This window comes from Rhinolophus ferrumequinum, chromosome 7 (assembly GCF_004115265.2).
Source record: "Rhinolophus ferrumequinum isolate MPI-CBG mRhiFer1 chromosome 7, mRhiFer1_v1.p, whole genome shotgun sequence".
Classification (NCBI taxonomy): Eukaryota; Metazoa; Chordata; class Mammalia; order Chiroptera; family Rhinolophidae; genus Rhinolophus; species Rhinolophus ferrumequinum.
The window spans coordinates 23,540,973-23,550,704 of NC_046290.1; positions in this window are offsets into that span (position 1 = coordinate 23,540,973).

Consider the following 9,732-nt stretch of genomic DNA (forward strand, 5'->3'; position numbering starts at 1 on the left):
CATTCAGATGAGGCAAGAGCATTCTGGTCAGGCAACCCAAATCATTCAATTATTTCAGAAAGTACAAAAGGCAGGAAAGAGTGACAGAAAGGCTGGAGGAAAGGAAGGACATGGAGGGGCCAGGAAGGCAGGAAGGGAGAAAGGAACGGAAGAAGGAAAGGGGGACAAGAGCGAGCGTGCCTATTATTAGGACTAACTAGTAATATACCTCCAATGCTTGCTAGTGCACATGTTGTCTCACAGTGTCCTCACAATCATCCCAGGAGGTGGGGGGTGATGATTATTATTATTAATAATAATATAATTATTAGTAGTAGTGGTAATAATAATATGATTATTATTATTGTTCTCTTTGGCTTAATGATGAAACTGAGGCTTGAAGTAACTTGTCCATGTTTCCCACTCAGCAAGGGCTGGAACCAAGATCTGGTGCCCGAGCGTCTAACTGCAGTCTCCCCGAAACCATGTGCCTTCCTCTTAACTAGGGACTGCCCCATTCTCGAGTACCAAACCTCACTGTTAACAGGGTGACTATATAATTCGTGTCCACACTGGGTCACTTTTGAAAGTGAAAGGAGAAAGTATAAATAATCACCCCAGGACGAGATGCATAAACTGGGAGTGTCCCAGACAAATGGGACACCAGTTAGTACGGTTACCTGAACCGTACTAACGGGGGAGAAATGGTCTCACGATGTGTGGTACCATGGCCAGCCATGTCCATGAAAAATGAAGACAACAAAATGCCACAAAGCCCATTTCATTTCATTTTTCTGAAATAGTGCTCGAGGGGAGGATAAAGTAGAAACCCAGAATGTCTCCTGTTGGTTGTCCAGAGCACAAGCCCCTTGCTACCGCCACCCAGCTGGCATCCATGGATAGAAGAAGAACCCACTGGACAGTGGTGCATGCGAGCGATGAGCCGGACGATAACCCGGCTATGTGTGTAGAGACTGCCCCAACCCCAACACATCACAAACCATCCCGAGTTCTATAGACGTTGCCACAAACATCAGGGAGATGAAGTCACAGTAAGTGAGTGAACCGACTGACTGTGGCCACGATCTTGAAGATATAGAGAGACATAATATCAACATTTCACATGTGTCCTCTTGCCTTTCTTGGTCTAGATGAGACCAAGTCAAGGCAGGTGAATGGTCTCAGCTTGGGGGATTACAGCTGGCCCCTCTCCCACCGGTGCCCAGCCCCCAGGTATGCGCAGAGCCAGGCAGGGCAGAGGCAGTCCAGGGAAGTAAAGAAGCACATAGGGCCTGGGGTTTGTTTGGGCTTTGTTGTCGTTGTTGTTTATGTTTGGCTTTTTTTTTTCTGTTTTTAGTTTGTTTGGGGAAGAGACTGTTTTTTAAACTTTTTAATATTCTTTGTGTTTGTTTGTGTTGCGATATCTGTGAAGGGAGCTTAAATAGTGGGCTAACAGAAGTCATCTGTTAGTTTGGAAACCTAATGATAATCATATCTTCTTATTCTTCAGTTGGGTGTTGTACTTTCCAAGTCCCTTTGCCTGCATCACTGGTACTGAATGTCATCTCATAATCCCGTAGGTTTGTACTGTGCTTTGTGATTTTCAAAGCACTCCCCTAAGCATTATCTTTTCCATTTCCTTGACAAGGATTTATGGAAAGCCTGCTATGTGCCAACCATCTCGTGTTAGGCACAGAGACTTGAAGCCCAATAAGGTTAGGAACCTGCCCTCATGAAGTGAAAAATTTAACAAAAAATGGCAGCTTTGTAAACAAAGGGTTATAATAATATGAAATGCTTCAATGGAGGCATGTTCTAAGTGTTCGGATGGAGAGCGGGTAAAATGCCGTAAAATGCAGCAAAGAGAAAAAGCAGCCTTTGCCTGGTGTGGAAGTAGCAGGAGACATCTTCTACCAGGTAGGCACGTGTTCTTTACCTTTTGTAGCAGTGGGAGCCAAAATGACCTCAAGGTCATCCCATGAAACTTCATGCCCAGCCAACTCTCTTGTACCTTATTCAGAGAGGCCCTGTGAAGTATTTATTGTTATGATTTCTGACTTATTGGAAAATTGGTACATGGAGAAGACAGGTAAATCACTCAGCCTTACATGTTACACAAGGACTGAAAGCCATAAATTTGTATCCCTGAAAAAATGAACAATCTCTTGAAGAAATGAGGAGAAAAGTCAAGGTCCCTCCAGTTTCAGAATCCCTCATTTCAGTGCTGTTAGGCATAGGTTATAATTTGAATTTATGTAGTGTGTGAATGTCTGTCTGTTACTGGAGGCATTTTATATCCATGTATTATACTTTTAGAACTGCTGCTGATGCTTGATTATATACTCCGAGACCATGTATAATGTCAGGTTTCAAATTTGCTCTGATGAACAACCCCTTTTGGATTTTATTAAACAAGAAAAACGGGTCAGAGACAATGTATAAATCAGAGAGGAAAACTGCTAGTTCTGTATAGCATGAAATGAAAAAGAAAACTGGCAAATGGGCAGCTAATTTGGTTAAACAACTATGTCTGGATCTACGGAGCCCTGGCTTATTTGATTGATTTTCTACCAGCTTTGCAGCTCTTGTCATTCTGGTTTCCATGAGAATTTGCCTCAAAAAGCCAAGGATGGGCTGTTTCGGATGTGCCTACTTCTGTTTTCATAGCATTTCTAGAGGGGCTGCAAGATGGAACTGGCCAGGGAGGTGATGACAATACATGATGGACAACTGGATGATGCAGATCAGATGACATTTCTGCCAGCTCAGTGGTTTTTCTTTGGGGTTATTCTTAAAAATATCCATTGTTCACTACAGTGAAGGTCTCTGATTTGACTGTGTATTTTCCATGTGTATTACAAACATTTTGCAGAGCTGCTAAGAATATAAGTATCCGATATATATTACCATCTCATATTTAATTAAATGCTGTGTGACTCTCCATGATTGTAGTTGTCTTCTGTAAGAAATATAGATAGAGGGATACCCATAATGGGCCATAGCTCTCCTCAGCCAATGGAAACATTCTGGTGTCATTTGCTGTCATTATATGGATTTGGATTTTCAGAGGAATCTTTTTCATCAATTAAGTGATTAATTCACAAATTCATAAATTAACAGATTTGCTAATTTCTGCTTTGCATTATTTTGTCCTGTACTGAGCACTGGGCTTGCAGTGATGGGATGGGATGTTCCCAGCTCGCAATCATATGGAGACAAAGACACATAGGAACAATTACAAGGTTATATCATTACTTTAGGCAAAGTATCACCAGGAACCTTAGCTTTAAGCAATACAGATCAATTTTGGCTACTTTGAACAGGAAAGGAATTGATTAAAGTTTACAAGAAGGCTCACAGAATATCTGGGAGGGCCAAAGAACCAAACATGGAGGCCACAGAGCCACCCCTTATTTCTACCACTGGCACCTCCTGAAATGGAGAACAGCCACCTCCACTGCCACCACCAGCTCCAGAGCAGACTCACTGCAGCACCTACGATATCACATCTCTGGTGGCTGGTTTAATGGCAAGTCTGAAGCTTACGGTTGATTGCAACTATGCCTAGCCCTTGTGCCTGAGCCCTCGCAATGGGGAGCAGAGAAGAGCTGCCATTTTTATCTTTTAGAGTAAGTGGCAGACTCTGCCTCATCGCATGGGGTGTTCCCCAAATAAATAACAGCAGGTGGTTCTGCAGCTGGGTGAGAAAACACACACACACACACACACCACACACACACACACACACACACACACACACACGGATGCCTTATGGAAGAAGTGCCAAGAAGGGTAAAATGAAGGAAGTCACACTTAAGGTGCTAGTACAGAGTAAGCAGGCGTGTGCCAGGTAAGCCTAGAGTACAAAAAGTATATTTTCTAGAAGAGGAAACAGCATGTTCAGAGTCATGGAGCTGGACAGAGTATGGACCATTTGGGGAGTTACAAATACGCTGGGTAATATCTCCTTATCTGTCTCAATTGGAAACAGTCCGGTGTTAGTGGTTACTCTGAAAAGTAAGACATGGGGCACTTTCATACAAAATAATATGTATCTGGCTGTAACATTTTATTTTAATTAAAAACAGATGTCTGTATGTCCATTCACCATTCTTGTTACAAGGCCAAGGCTGTTCCTTTGGGCGAGGGGTCATTGATTGTAGTTCCATGTTGTCTTTCTTAGGTAACACACACCGTAACACATCTACTCTTTCTAATGTTTTTTTCTTTAAAGTGGAATAAGACTTTCAAACACTTTCAAAGATATCTGAGTGTAGATGCCTACGTTTTTAAAGATATTCTCCATGCCAAACTTTTGCCATCACCTTTCCAACCCTACGCTAACAATATTATTTCGAAGTGCCTTTATCAGGTCTTTTCAAACCATTCAAGGTAGTTCTTGCAGATCAACATAAGTCTTACTTTGGTTTTTCCTATTTCCTCAGCTTGCATAATACAATTACAACAACAAGGGCAACTGGTCTGACCAGGTTTGGGAACACACGTGACTGACTTGGATGAGTTTATGTCTCACTTGTTGGGTGCAGGGTTCACTAGAGGTCAGCCTGCTAGCAGCCAAGTCTTAATGCATGTCAGTGCATCTCACAGAGAGAATGGACAGTGCTGCTTTATTCAGCAGGTGGTTCCGTGGAAGCCATCCACAGGCATCTCCTTAGCTTAGCATTCCTAGTCCAGACAGTCTGCTGAGATGGCACTTGGCAGAATTGGTGGGGTCAATGGTTAAGCATTTGACATGCCAGTCTAAGAAGTTTTAATTTAGTCTGCAAGGAATGAGATACTTAAGAGAATTTTAATCAAGGGTGTGACATAATAAATTTCATGCATGTATCAGGGTTTAAGGAGGAATCCTATAGCACCTTCTACTTCCCCCTATTGGTCCCACCTGGATTTGTCATTACCTAATCTGTCTGACTCCCCTATAGGCTTCTAAACACTCTGGCAGAGAGGACTATGAATTATTGAAGTTTACGCCAGTTGCTAAACACAGTACCTGAAGCCTACAAGGCACTCAATCATAAACGTGGAATGAATCAACTTATTAATGAATGATGTTCATCCATGTTCTTTCTCATGGCCATTCAGGATAGAAGAATGCCAGGCTAGGATGCTTAGACAGAGGTAGGTGCTGCATTCCTGAGAGAGAACAGGGCACCTGGGTGGCCACACATAAGAAGTCAGTTGTCTTCCTCATCCACAGTTACTTCCCCAGCTGCATTCTTAACCACTGTAACCACAGAAGCGGGGAAACAATCGGGTGGGGTGGGGTGGGGTGAAGTGGGGAGAAAACTTTCCAAAGTTTCATTTCTCTGATGAATATCTGCGTTTAATTTTGTTTGTTCACTTATTTAGTTTAGGTCAACTTTTAAGTCTAATCTAACTTCTGAATTTTAATGGTTTGTGGCATTTACGTGAGATTTGTGTATAGCTTGTAATGAGGCTACTGTTCGCAGAAAAATGTGATGCATAAAATATCTGGTGGGTCCAAGGAATACATTAACACTCCTCAAGATAATGGTAAAAACTAAATGCAAACAACACACAAAGCCCCTGAGGTTTCAAAAATAACGTTTCAGTGCTGAATTCTGCAGAAACACTTCAGTTAACCTGGTGGGGCTCTCAACTGTAAATTATGAGAACCAATCCTTTTCTACTCTGGGTAAAGATTTCTGATCAAGGAAAAGAGAACTTGCAAAGGCTGAGAGGGACTTTTTTTTAATGACAAATTGTTTGCTGCAAAGTAAAAACTGTACTAGTCATTAGAGAAAATAATCAGAAAACATTTTAAAATTAAGCTAGGATGACGTTGTCCACTGATAACAGTGAAATATTATTTTTGTAGCCTAAGGAATAATTAGTTTAATTAGATAGAAGTTCAATAAATGCTTGTAGCCTGAGACTGATGAATAGGCTATAAAATCCTTTCTATATATTAATAAACTTTTGTGAATTTAAGTGTGAAGTTGCCAGTATAGATTTGAGTGATGCTCAGAATTTATTTTATTTAATATAAAAGTTTAGTAAACTAAGTACAGAACATATGCCAGGGTCATGCTTAGTGGTAAAATAGTAAAAGTACTCCATTAAATTTAGAGACAAAAGAAATTCCACTGTCACCATATTTGACATTGTTCTAGAAATGTTAGGAAATGAAAGTAGACAAGAAAACAAAGTAAGAAGCATAAGTATTAAACAGGAGGAAAACAAATGATCATTATTGCCAAATGAAATGATTGCATATCTGGAAAACACAAGGGGATCAAGTAAAATAAAATGTACTAAATGACATAGACTTCATAAAGTCTTTCATTATACTTTCATATATTGAGTTACTTCTTTAAATCTTCATTGAGTCTTTATCACTAAACTAATACTTGCTCTTTCCCCAAAATTCAAGAAACACAGGTATGTATAATGTAACAAGGAAAGACCTCACTCTACTCCCACTCTTCAGAAATAATCACATTTAATTATTGATGTGTAACCGTCCACATCATATACATATACATCATATACATATATGTATACCTATACATTTTTCTAAATACCATGTGGAAAAACATATGCCCAAGAAAAATCTTCACAATTCTGAAGAAGAAAAGAACAGAGAAAAGACTAACTACATGAGCGATTTTAACATTTTACTCATTTTAAAAGCAGTATAAATTAATTTCATTATATGTTTAGACAAAATAATAATTATCAGTCAAAAAATGCAAAATCATTTGCCTAGAATTTATAGATATCACTGGTTATATTTTCTTTGTTTCTTTTTCACAGAGCAATCAATGGAATAGAATAGAGAACCTGTGTATCTAGATCCACGTAATTACAAAAATTTAATTCATTTCTAATTAGTAGAGAAAAGGTGGGTTATTTACTAAATGACATTGGAACAATACACTAGCCATTTGTAGATAAAGAGTAAAGTACTGACGTCTTATTCCAAAATAAATCCCACATTGGTCAAAAATATAAATAATTTTTTAAATGAAAATAAATATGGTAGAAGACACTGGTGAATCATTTTATATTTTGGGGGTGTGGAAATTATTTGTAAATAAGATATAAAATAATAAAATAAAAATATAAATAATAAATAAGACATAAACCCAGAAGAAGTATTGATATATTTGACAACATAAAATTTAAAATATTGATAAATTCTTTATTGCATTAAAAAAAATCCACAACTAAAAAGAAACGATAAAAATAAACTATAAAAGTATAATAACAATATGACAGGCAAAGTCATAAATCCTTAATATTCAAAGAGTCGCATGAGTTAATAAGTAAGAGGAACAATCCAAGAAGGAAATGGACAAAGCACATTAACAACTGGTTCACAAAAGACGTGAAATTGAGATTTGTAGTCAAGATTGAGCAGTAGGTTAATGCTGTGCTTACCTCCTTTCACAATCACGTCAAAATTGCAAGCAAACTACAGAACAACCATCATTGAAAAATGCCTGAAGTCTAGCTGAATCAAAGCACTACAACTAAGGACATACAGAAGAAGCCAACTTGAGACTGGTAGGAGTGGCAGAGATGTAGAACGGGCTGGTCCCACATCTGCGTGTTACCATTAAAAATCAGGAGTGGTATCTCCGCTGTGGAGGTCCCTCTGGAGGAGTGAGGAGTCCCAGTCCCATACCAGTTTCCCCAGCCCAGTGTTCCAGTGCTGGGGAGAGAAGTCCCCTTAACTTCTGGTTGTGAAAACCAGTGGAGATTGTGGCTGAGTAAGATGGAGGGCTGCTGGAGTTCTAGTCATTCCTCTTAGAGGGCACACTCCAAGACTTATTCACTGATGAACTCACTTGCTCTGAGCTCCAGTGTTAGGGCAGCAGCTCAAAAGACACCAGGGACATTCAGGGAGGAACTGAATTGTCTGGCTTCAAGGCAAAGGCTAGAGGGGCAGCTTTCTCCTGGACAGAGGAGCTGGAAGGAGTCATTTTTTCTTTGTTGAGTCCTCCCACTTCCCAGCATGCAGATGCAGGCGGCCACCACATCTGTCTCCATCAACCTGGCTATACCATTTGTCTGTACCTACCTGATGATTCCCTGAGACCCCGCTCCACCCAATTTTCAGACATACCCAAGCCCCTTCCAGTGGCTTTTCCATACCAATAGCTTGTCTTGGCTCCTGCTGTGGGCTTTCCTAAAAATCTCTCAAAGATTCCCAAAACCCAAACAAGTAGCATGTGACTTCAGCATGTCCCAAATCTCTGGATGATCAGCCCTTATCCCACACTAGTGACAGCCAGCCTTGGTTTGAGGCCTGGCCTCTCGAGGCACCTCCAAGCTCAGCATAGGTGGTGGCCACCTGTGGATATCTTTGTGGCTCATGCCAGGTGGCACCAAGGATGGCATGCCCAGAGGCTGGCTTCAGACAGAGCCAGAACATCACCCTGCCACATCCAAGGATGACTTCGAAGGGCAACTGGGCAGGAACCAGAGCCCTGCTAAAGTGAGTCCTGCTCCACAGGATCAGCTCCTGCACCACAGCCCCTCCATTGTAGTCATGGCCAGTTCTCACAACAAATCAGCTTAAAGGTCAATCCCTCCCATTGACCTGCAAACAGCAACCAAGTCTCATCTACAAAAGGAGGCCACATACACCCACATACCTAGAGCACCTGACTCTGGTGACCAAGGAGACTGTACCACCAGGCGCCACAGGCCACCTACTATATAAAGCTACTCTACTAAGACCAGGAGGCATAGCTGTACTACCTAATACATGGAAACAAACAAGGAAGCAGCAAAAATGAGGTGACAAAGAAACATGTCCCAAATAAAAGAATAGAACAAATCTCCAGAAAAAGAACTAAACAAAATGGAGATAAGCAATCTATCAGATGCAGAGTTCAAAATAATGGTTATAGGGATGCTCAGTGATCTTGCTGAGAACTTCAACAAAAAGATAGGAAACATAAAAATGGAGATAGAAAACATAAAAAAGACCTAGTCAAAAATAAAGAATACAATAACTAAAATGAAGAATACATTAGAGGGAATCAACAGCATAGTAGATGAAGCAGAGGATATAATCAGCAATTTAGAAAATAATGTAGCAGAAAACACCCAATCAAAACAACAAAAAGGAAAACGCATTTTTGTTAATGAAGATAGTTTAAGGGACCTCTGGGACAACACTGAGTGTACCAACATTCACATCATAGCGGTACCAGAAGGAGAAGAGAAAGAGCAAGGAAATGAAAATCTATTTGAAGAGATAATGATGGAAAACTTCCCTAATCTGGTAAAGAAAATAGATATACGAGCTCAGAAAGCACAGAGAGTCCCAAATAAGATGAAACCAAGGAGGTCCACATCAAGACACATCATAATTAAAATGCCAAAGATTAAAGACAAAGAAAGAATCTTAAAAGTAGCAATAGAAAAGCAGTTAGTTACCTACAAGGGAGCTCCCATAAGAATGTCAGCTGATTTCTCAAAAGAAACCTTGCAGGCCAGGGGATTGGCATGAAATATTCAGAGTGATGAAATGTAGGACATACAACCAAGATTACCTAGCAAAACTATCATTTAGAATTGAAAGACAGATAAAGAGCTTCCCAGACAAGACAAAGCTAAAGGAACACATACCATCAAACCATTACTACAAAGAATCCTAGAGGGACTTCTTTAAGACAAAAAAAAAAAAAAAAAAAAAAAAGATAACAAATATGAATAACAAAATGGCAATAACTATATATCTATCAACAATTACTT